Source organism: Tachysurus vachellii, chromosome 11, assembly GCF_030014155.1.
Source record: "Tachysurus vachellii isolate PV-2020 chromosome 11, HZAU_Pvac_v1, whole genome shotgun sequence".
Lineage (NCBI taxonomy): Eukaryota > Metazoa > Chordata > Actinopteri > Siluriformes > Bagridae > Tachysurus > Tachysurus vachellii.
This window is the reverse complement of record NC_083470.1, coordinates 9,481,376-9,492,256: the sequence shown is the minus strand read 5'-3', so window position 1 is coordinate 9,492,256 and position 10,881 is coordinate 9,481,376.

Genomic DNA, 10,881 nt, shown 5'->3' with positions numbered 1-10,881 from the left:
GCAGCAATCATTAGGTCAGTCATCAGTTTCATTACTACACTTTTTCAATTAGTCTCCCAGTAGTTTATATAAGATATGTTTTAATTAAAATGTAATAACATCTCAGTTCAAAATTATAGAACAACAGTAGGAAAGTTTAACCTGCATGCTGTCATTGGAAATCAAAACAAGTCATAAAATCTGACATGCTGTAAGACTGAAATAGTTCATAATGTAGAATAGGCAGTCATTATTTTCATTTGCAGAGTTAATCTAACATTATTTTTTAATTAGCTCCATGCACAGCAGCAGAGTTCTCGAGCAACAGCAACATTATCAAGATACTTATAGATAGCACGTCTTCTCAGAAACTGAAGATGCTCAAATAGTGGATGTTTTTAGGATATTTTTTAACAGTCAGTTGTACAAAATGAGAGAGATGAGAGAGAGAGAGAGAGAGAAAGACCCTAACACATTGTACATAACAAAAACTTTTTTCAAGAAGCATGAGTATGTGTGTGTGTGTGTGTGTGTGAGAGAGAGAGAGAGAGAGAGAGAGAGAGAGAGAGAGAGAGAGACCCTAACGCATTGCATAAATCAAAAGCTTTTTTCAAGAGGCACGTATGAGAATTTCTTAGAATTAAATCTTATTAGAAAAAAACAACAAAATCTAGATAATCTCCATAAAAGTCCTGACACAGTTATATAACACAAAACCTCAAATAAAAATTGTCTTCTGCCAGAAATGTCATTTATTCATCCTCTACACTATTCCTGCTTTTAAGTGATGTTACGATGTCAGAACAGGAAGGAGAACAATGCTTTAGAACAAAGGGATGATTAATGAAGCTCATATTTTGCTGGTTAAATGGTGAACCACAAAGATTTAATCTAAAGTTTAAAGTTCTAAAGTGGGAGTATTAAATTTATCTCTTTCTTCCAAACACATAATGTCTTAATGTGGCTGAATTAATATTACATGTTGTATTAATATTAATATTAATATTAATCTTACATTAATATTACATTGCTGTATTGTACCTCTTTGTTTGGCAATAAATAATTCATGTACCAAAGATTATTGCTGGTAAATTGGTGTAAATAAATAAATAAATAAAATAAGAGAAGTTTAAGAAAATGTTTTAAAGAAGATAAATAAAATCTTTGAGCTGGATTTGGTTCAGAGATGCAGAGAATATATGGTTTGTTGGTTATGTATTTTTCAGGGGTGTTTGGTCATTACATTAATCTTTAAATAACATTTTGATCAATTCTAAATATTATTGCATGACAAATTTGGTGGTTAGATATTGTTTGATTCAGTATATATTAAGTGTGAGGCATCAGATGAACTTTGCACACACACACACACACACACACACACAAACACACACACAAACACACACACACATACACACAAACACATTTTGCTATGATATCCTTTTTTTTCTGATTGCCTGAACCTCTGCCTGTCTTTGACCTTGAATTTGTCTAACATTTTTGGATTATTTGCTGCACTTGCATCCGTCTAATCCTCTCCATTGTGACATGATGGATAAGCTATTTATTTGGATTCAGTTACTGCATATGCTGTACAGTATAGTAACAATGATTAACACTTTTATTATACATTATGGTAATTAATTTTATTGTGAGATTCTTTTTTTTTATATTTTTTATATGAGCATGTTAATTATATTAATGATTAATTATTTCATTTTACTAGCAGGAAAAAAAACACTAAGTTAATAAAGCAAAAAAGTAATACAACATGAGTTTATCATTTATTTATTTATTTGTCCTCAAGCATTTTATTGTGTAATGGTAGCTCTGTTACCTTATCTTTGCCTAACTGGCAGGGATGGTGTATGTATGCACAAACTAAAAATAAAGAAATCCCATTGAAAGCTGTCAATAAAGTTCTTGCACTGTGGCACAGCGAACTTTGTTGCAACAGACGCCCTGTGAAAGAGTGCATTCGATGCTGTGGGTTGTATTGCACCATCCAGCCCTACTGAGGCTAGTGTCGTTTTTAGACTGGCTGCCTCGGGTAGTATAGAGTCTGTCACGGGCACTGAAGAGCTGGCAGGGGCCGAGCCAGAACCTTCCTCAGGTGCTACTGAGAGCGGAAATGAAAATGGTGGCTCAGCTGGTGGGTCATTATCAGCTTGGAAGAAGCGCACAGAGACTGTTCTGCACAGACATATACACTTAAATACAGTATGCAGAATTACAGAATAATCCACTTGATGTCAAAGAACTAAATAATAAGCTTATATACTTTATCCACTTGGTGTTTTTTTTTGAAACTTTAACTTAAAGTAGCCAAAGGTTAAGCAATTAACATACACAAATGAAATACAAATATCCTCCAAATATACTGCTGTACTAGAGCATTTTGTGTGTCCTTGCTGTCTTTTCTGTCCCGGCAGCCAGGTGATAGAGCCAGGTGATCTTCAGACCAAGACTGAAGACTTTCCTCTTCACCAAGCAATTGAACTGGGACTTATTTAATATATTTAAAAAATAAAAACCTACTCAAAACTGGATATAAATCTGTATACTAAAACTGTATAGCAAGCCACCTCTGGGTTTCTGATCAGAAAGTCAGGGGTTCTTGCCCCAGCACAGCCAAGCTGCCACTGTTGGGCCCTTGAGCAAGGCTCTTAAACCTCTCTGCTCCAGGCACTTTTATCCAGAGCGAATTACATTAATCTTAATTATACGGCTGAGCAATTGAGGGTTAAGGACCTTGCTCAGGGGCCCAGGAGTGGCAGCTTGGTGGTCCTGGGGTTTGAACTTATGATCAGTAGTCCAACACCTTAACCACTAAACTACCACAACCCATTTCATGGCTAACACTGTGCTCTAACCCCAACTTCCTAAGCTGTGATATATGAGGAAAAGAAGTTCACTGTGTTGTAAACTATATTTGAAAAACAAAGGCTTCTTCTAAGCATAACAGAGTTGATTTATTCATTAGCTTTTATAGATTTGATCGATGCATTTCCTATTCTGTTCTATAAATTAGGTTTTATATCGATGCTGGAATCAACATTTAAATACACATCCCAGAATCCTGAGTTCAGTACATTCACATTCACCGGATAGGACTACTGATTACAGTCAAATTATAGTTGGACTGAATCATCTTCACAGCACAGCTTTATTTATTTATTAATTTATTTATTTTACAGGTTTATAAAAATTCTAAACACCAAAATGCATTTGTGAAGTACAGACTCTGTGTCGTTTTGTGCCATTTGTTACCAAGCCTTTGTATTAGTGTAAGTCTTCCTGGTTTGGCCATGTTTGCTTTCCCGTGTTTTGATATTGCCGGCTCTGGTTGATGTTTGTTCATTGCCTGACTCTCGTCTGTTTTAAGATTAGATTTTTAGCTTCGACAATGAAGATCATTGTGTACCTGTACTTGCATCCACAACTGATTCCTGACATTGGAAAGCATATTAAAGGATTCTGGTTTGTTTGAAAAAAATGAAAAAGCAACATGCACACACAATAAGTGCATGCAATTTGATACGAGTGTCTGCGAGCCATTTTTAACACTGAAAGGAGCTGGAACAGATCTAACCTTACTTACCACAAGTCTTAGCATCTCTCTCACTGTCTCTGCTCTCTAGCTCTTTCTCTTTCTATCACACACACATACACACACACACAAAGATACAGAAAACACACAAGTCTTCCTGTCTATTGATCTCCCTCTCGCCCCTGACCCCTCCTCCTCTGTCACACAAGGTCAGATTCTCACAGATTCACACTTCAGCAAAACAGAGCAAAGTGTGAGAGCATGACTCAATAAGCAGGCCAAGTAATTCAACCTGCTTGTGGAGAGGCACAGAGGGAGTGAGAGAGAGAGAGAGCGAGAGAGAGAGAGAGAGAGAGAGAGAGAGAGAGAGAGAGAGAGAGAGAGAAGAAGAAGTGGGTGAAAGATTGAAAGGGGGAATGTCACATAAAGGACAGATATCAAAAAGCCTGAACAAACATGTCTGCCAGCTCCCCTACTCCCTACAAGGATGAGATGGGCAAATGAGATGTCAGGGGTCAATAAAGAAGATCTGTCCTAGAAATGAGCCTTTCTATTCTTTCCACGAATCTAGAGAGAGAGAGAGAGAGAGAGAGAGAGAGAGAGAGGCAGAGACAGAGTATATGTATAAAGTACAATTTACAATTGAGTCAAGTTTTCCTTTACTATTCATTTAAACGTTTTGTCAGCTGAGAAATTTAAGAATGATCAACAATCATAAATGTGACAATTCCCCAAATTATTATGAGGTCCTAAATAAAAATCTGCTTCCTTGTCCTGTTTTTGTTCTTCTTCTTCTGCTTTGAAATAGACTAATATCTTGATAAACTGTGGTACAGGTTCTGCAATCTGTCCAGCAAACAAATTCAAGACAAAGCCAAATTCACAATTCATAATAGTGCAGTTTATTCAGATTTATTGGACACAAACCTGCAGTCTGCCAGTCATAGAGAAAGAGAATAACTGAATCAATAAATTCGTATTAACAAATGAAACAGGTTTTGTCAATTGAAAAATTTAACATTGATGAAAAATAAGTGTTACCGAGAAGGATTTATTACAAAGTCCCAAATCAAAACCTAATTCTTCTTCTTCTTCTTCTTCTTCTTCTTCTTCTTCTTCTTCTTCTTCTTCTTCTTCACACTTCCTACTAGCTTGAGACTTCTAAACAGAGGCGAACTGACACAAAGGGATTGAGGGACACTTTGTCATTGAAAAATATTAATAAAATATGACAGCAGTCTGTTGAAAACTGAAAATATTAGATATGGATAAATAAAATGCAGTAAAAGCTGATTTGTTATGCTAAATGACAGGAGTTATTTAAAAAGAAATAAATAATAATAAAAAAATAATAATAATAATACTTAGGAAGAACCATTGTTTGCTTTAATAGTGCCATCAAGCCCATCAGGTGGTGCAGCACTAAACCTTAAAGGGCTATAGCAATAGGTTACATGATTATTAGCATCACCACTGACAGATTGCACTGGTTTCATTTTATTAATGCCGTTTATGAATGCTGTTAATCTAGTTAATGTGCTGAAAAGGCCTGCAGCGCTAATCCCCATAATAAGGAAACGGTGGAAAGACTATCTCACAAATTTCCATATGATCTTCATGATCATCTTCACTGCATCTTTGGCACCTCAAAGCTTCTACTCTCAGTTACATATTACTTTTAGAGTTAAAGCATTAAAAGTGATCAGATCATTACAGCCTGCTGTGGTGTAAGTGTCAGCATGCTTTGAATTCAGGCGACAAACTAAAACAGGCATCTGGTGTTTACTTTCTCTCCCCATGGGGCACCAGTTAAACACACACCACGGTCGCCATATCACTCAGAGTTACTCATAGAACCATAACACACAAACTCACACACTTTAAGCAGGTTTCCTGTCTGATACATGCTGACAGTATGTGAATAGGAAATGCTGTCTGGGCTTTGATTGGTTTTAATTAAATATACACTGAGCTCTCATGCTGAGAGAGGAGTCAAAACATCAATAGCTCAAAAGCTGCATTGTATATAAAAGTGTGAAGTGACAGAAGCGATCACGTCCAATTATTACAGCACTTGTCATATTGAAGGAAGTGTATATCTCTAGTTGGAGGTACTACAAAAAAAATTTACTTTTAGATATAATTTGTATACTTATTGTTTGTTAATACTTTATAATAACAGTACATGAATAAATCTGCACTAATACCTGCATTAATATTTACTTAGATATGAACTAATGATGAGTTAAGGCATGTACTAATCAAAAACTAATGAAGATCTAACCTTAACTATGACCTGTTAACTATGACATTGTACATGTTAGTATAATATACTATATATTATGCTATATTATGATAGTAAATGTTTTAGAACACTTACAGGTAAACTACATCAAATATAATTTATGTCATTTTAAATTGTTTACCCTTATGGGTGAAATAGCAGTGTGTCAGGCTTTAGCACAAAGAGCACATACTACTGTAGTACTGCAGTGGGATAAAATAATAAAATGGCTGAAGAATGACGCAAAATGGGTTGAGATCAAATTCTCAGTGTTTATTATTATTAGTGCAACTTTCTACATTCGATTAGGACGATCAGTGTTAATTATGAATGTAATCAGCAACATTCAGAGATCTTTGTGTGCATATCTGCATATGACAAAATACAGAAACCATTTGAAATAGTGCATGATTAATTCATCTTTCTTACAGAGCAACGTTGATTTTGTTTACTCCTTAGTGTAAATTCATACATTAACTAAAAAACATGTATTAACGTGTCCTTTAGGTGGTCGTTATTCACGCATGAATTCATAAGACTTGTTTTCTACTTCATTATCTCATCATTAGTACATTTATTAGTGCAGGATTTTTCATATACTGTTATTTTAAAGGGGGGCACGGTGGCTTAGTGGTTAGCACGTTCGCCTCACACCTCCAGGGTTGGGGGTTCGATTCCCGCCTCCGCCTTGTGTGTGTGGAGTTTGCATGTTCTCCCCGTGCCTCGGGGGTTTCCTCCGGGTACTCCGGTTTCCTCTCCCGGTCCAAAGACATGCATGGTAGGTTGATTGGAATCTCTGGAAAATTGTCCGTAGTGTGTGATTGCGTGAGTGAATGAGAGTGTGTGTGTGTGCCCTGCGATGGGTTGGCACTCCGTCCAGGGTGTATCCTGCCTTGAAGCCCGATGACACCTGAGATAGGCACAGGCTCCCCATGATTCGAGGTAGTTCGGATAAGCGGTAGAAAATGAATGAATGAATGAATGTTATTCTAGTGTTATCGAATGTTATCAGTGTTATGGAATTTTTTCAAGCAACTTCTGGAACAAGCCAATCTTATCATTATATTATATTATATTATATTATATTATATTATATTATATTATATTATATTATATTATATTATATTATATTGTTTTTTTTTTAAGTTAGTTAAATTAACCAGAAAATTCTGAACACTGTAAAAAGTACACATCATCTCAACATCATTATTACTTAATGGACACAAACAGAAAAAGGTTGTAAGCCAAGTAAATTGTATGGAAACACGATCTTTCCAAACATTTCATACAATAGCCTTAAGTAAACACAAAATAAGTAATATTAAAAGCAACCCATCGATAATGCTCAGGGTGTAAATGAATAAAGAACCACTGAATTATTATGTTCAGATTACTAGTTAATGATAAGAATTACTTAAGGCTATGACTCATTACATGCTATCAAGTTATGGCCTCAAGTTAAGGAGTAGATTAAAAATAAAACATTTAAAGAAATGAAAACGGTAGTAATAATTCATCAGGATAATCCCCTGTATCCTCAGTATCAGGAGTCATGTAATGAGTTAGTTAGTTAATTGGGAATTAGATAAAATATAATAAAATGTCAAGTAAGGAAACACTTCTACAGATGTCAGCCTTTTTTATTTTTAGCTGTACAACCTGAACTACAATCAGCAACATTTGTAGCCCAATTTGTGCAGTGTCAGTGCTCAGCTTTGACAGTTCCTCATGAAAGAGTAATCCCATGAGTATCTTGCATCAGCTATTCTTTTTCCAATGACTTTTGTTAATTATAAACAACTGGACCCCCTGCCGCCTTTCTCCCCCTCTTCTATAAACAGGTTGCTACCATAGGCAACACATGCTGCTTCCTGGTACACATCACAAATGTGTTAGAGAGAAGAGATGAGAGAGACAACATGTGTGACGCCAGTAGGGAGAACAGAGTCTTGCTTGTCATTGTTTTCTCTGCTTGCACACTTCTGAAGACAAAGCATGGAAGGTGGCAAAGTTTCTATTTCAGCAGTTTTTCATCAGAAATAAATAAATGACTGTAGGTTTTACAGGCAGCTCTGGAGGATAGATGAGCTCCCAGGAGAGAACACGGCAATCAAGGAAATAGAGAAAGAAATAGATAACAGAGACAATAGCAGTCAGAGTTGTTAATGAAATATGAAATGATTCAGCCTACTCTACAACTTTCATATTAATTATTCAAATGTGTATGTGTCTGTGTGTGTGTGTGTGTTTTCTCTGCTCCATAAACCAGGCTTATACGTATCTGTACATCCTCATCTGCATCAGTGTGTAAATCAGACCTCGTCAAAGCAATTCAGCACACCAGACTGAGTGTTTGAAAAAACATTGTGGCAGAAGCAATATATATATAAGAAGGCAGCTCACTGAACAAGTCTTGGGATATTAGCTCAGAAACAGGGTGAGTTTTTATAGACTATTATTGATTTCTCATTTTGTACACTGTCTCTTGTCAAATTTGCAACTTCACGACAAAAAGTTATTCTAAATACATCTGGTCTGTAGTGCTATTAAAAAGTGGTAATGTGAAGCACCAATATATATAAAAAAAAATCATAATGACTTATCCCATAATGTCTTATTTACAGTCATAATGGCCACTAATCACTAATGGTTGAGGCATAAAAAAACAGATGTTGCTATTCTGCCATATTAGTCGCTTAAGAGGATAATTTAACCACTGAGCTACTGCATGCAGTTTAGCACATCATTCACACATTTTTAGATTTAATTGGGCTAAGAATCTGGAACCAACTTAAAAACAATAAATAAAATTAAAGATACCACATGAGAAAAACAACGCAAGGACGACAACACGACTGATCAACTGAAGAGGAAACATGCTTGAGCGAGTGTGTGTGTGTGTGTGTGTGTGTGTGTGTGTGTGTGTGTGTGTGTGTGTGTGTGTGTGTGTGTGTGTGTGTGAGAGAGAGAGAGAGAGAGAGAGAGAGAGGGAGAGAGAAAGAAAAATGAGAGACAGACAGACAGACAGTTTACCTGCAAGGAAACAGAAAGAATCCTTTGAATATTAAAGCAGTGAAAAATAAAGCTAATTACGGAAAAGTTTGATAAGTCACTGCTATTTTATCACTTAGCACGAATTATTGTCATTTGCTGTGAGTTTTTGCAACCTGATCAAGGTGATTATGTGTATTCAGACTGAAAGGCAACTTTTTATAGGATTTGCATTTGATTACTACCTTAATTTAATTAAATCATTGAAGTCTGGTTCTGCTCTTTTTTTTTTTTTACAGAATGTCACAGTATATATACATATTTGAACAGCAGTATATAAAAAAAAATAATAAATAAATAAATAATAAACAAATAAAATAATAATAATAATAATAATAATAATAATAATAATAATAATAATAATAATAATAATAATAATAATAATTGCAGCTTGCTAGCAGCTTGCTAGTTGCCCACGGAAATTAATTTTCCATTTAATCTAAACAAGTTACAGAAACAAATTTTCATGCCGCTGTGACATCCATCTAAAAAAAAAAAAAAAGTAATTTGTGGTGTTGGCCCTTTATTAAAGAATCATTGTGGCAAAAGAATTTCAGTGCATTAAAAAAGAAGAAATTTATTTGTGAATGCATTCAGTTGTTACTGAACTTCCTGTACTGTGGGGCTGGTGTTAAGTAATTTTGCTAGCACAGCAGTCACAGAGACTTGGCAGAAGGTGTCAGCTGCATTTGCCATCACAGTTTGGAATCATTATGACCCTCTCCCCAGTATCCATTATGATAAAAGCTCTAGACTGTTTGCATTACTGAACTAACTAGAAAGACTTTACACGTCTGAAAGCATTATGCTCAGTGTTCGTTTTTTAAAAGCCGGGAAGAAAGTGGGCCTGTTTTTAGAGGAAGCAATGAGTATGGGACTGAATCTACTTCTCAGTGGCTTACTGAAGGTATAGATTATTAAGATACTACCTCGGAGTGAATGAAGGAATAATTCAAATGGGAAGTAGGAGTGATGGCAGAGTAAGAGTGGTCCATCTCAGCATCAGTCATCTGTTCATCAGCCGTGTTCAGGTGTCAGATATGTAACTGAAAACTCATGACTAAGAGTCAGTACTCTAACAGTAGCATTCTATCCGTGCTTTATACTGCTTAAACTATAAGTCTCTGACCATGTGTCTGCCTATGTATTTGTCCTACAGTAACTATATTTCCTACTGTAACTACAGTACAGTAAATATGTAAGCAATCTGTTTGTCTGTTCTCTAAACGCAGCTTTTTTGGCAATGTGTCAGTGGTCAACAGTTTTCAGGTGTCAGTGTTATAACTGCAAACTTCCGGCTATGCATTTATATTAAAAACCAGAATGTGGTGTGTCAGAGTTGTAATCATAGTGTTTTGTGAATGTGTCCTTCCTGTAATTATGTAACTATCAGTAATACTCAGTGTTCATGCTGTAACTCGAGCCTAACTTGTTTGTGCTCTAACACTAATCCTGTGGCCATGTGTCATTGATGTAACCATAGCACTGTGAGTGTTTCTGTGCTGTAAATGCAACTATTTGTACATATTTCTGTATACATATAGTGTTGAAACGAATATTTAGTCCATGTGTCACTACTGTAACTCAAACATAATGCCTTGTCAGTGCTTTAAGCAGATGTGTGTTCATAATTTGATAACAGCATTGTTTCCATATTATTACCCTTAACCACTAGGCAGTGTGTCAGTGCTGCAACTCATAGTCTCATGTCAGTGATGTGACTGCAACACATAGTCTGATGTCAGTGTTGAGATTGCATCTGATGATCTGATGTCAGTGCTGTGACTGCATCTCAAGGTCTTATGTCATTGCTGTGACTACATCTGATGGTCTGATGTCAGTGCTGTGACTACATCTGATGGTCTGATGTCAGTGCTGTGACTACATCTGATGGTCTGATGTCAGTGCTGTGACTACATCTGATGGTCTGATGTCAGTGCTTTGACTACATCTGATGGTCTGATGTCAGTGCTCTGACTACATCTGATGATCTGATGTCAGTGCTATGACTACATCT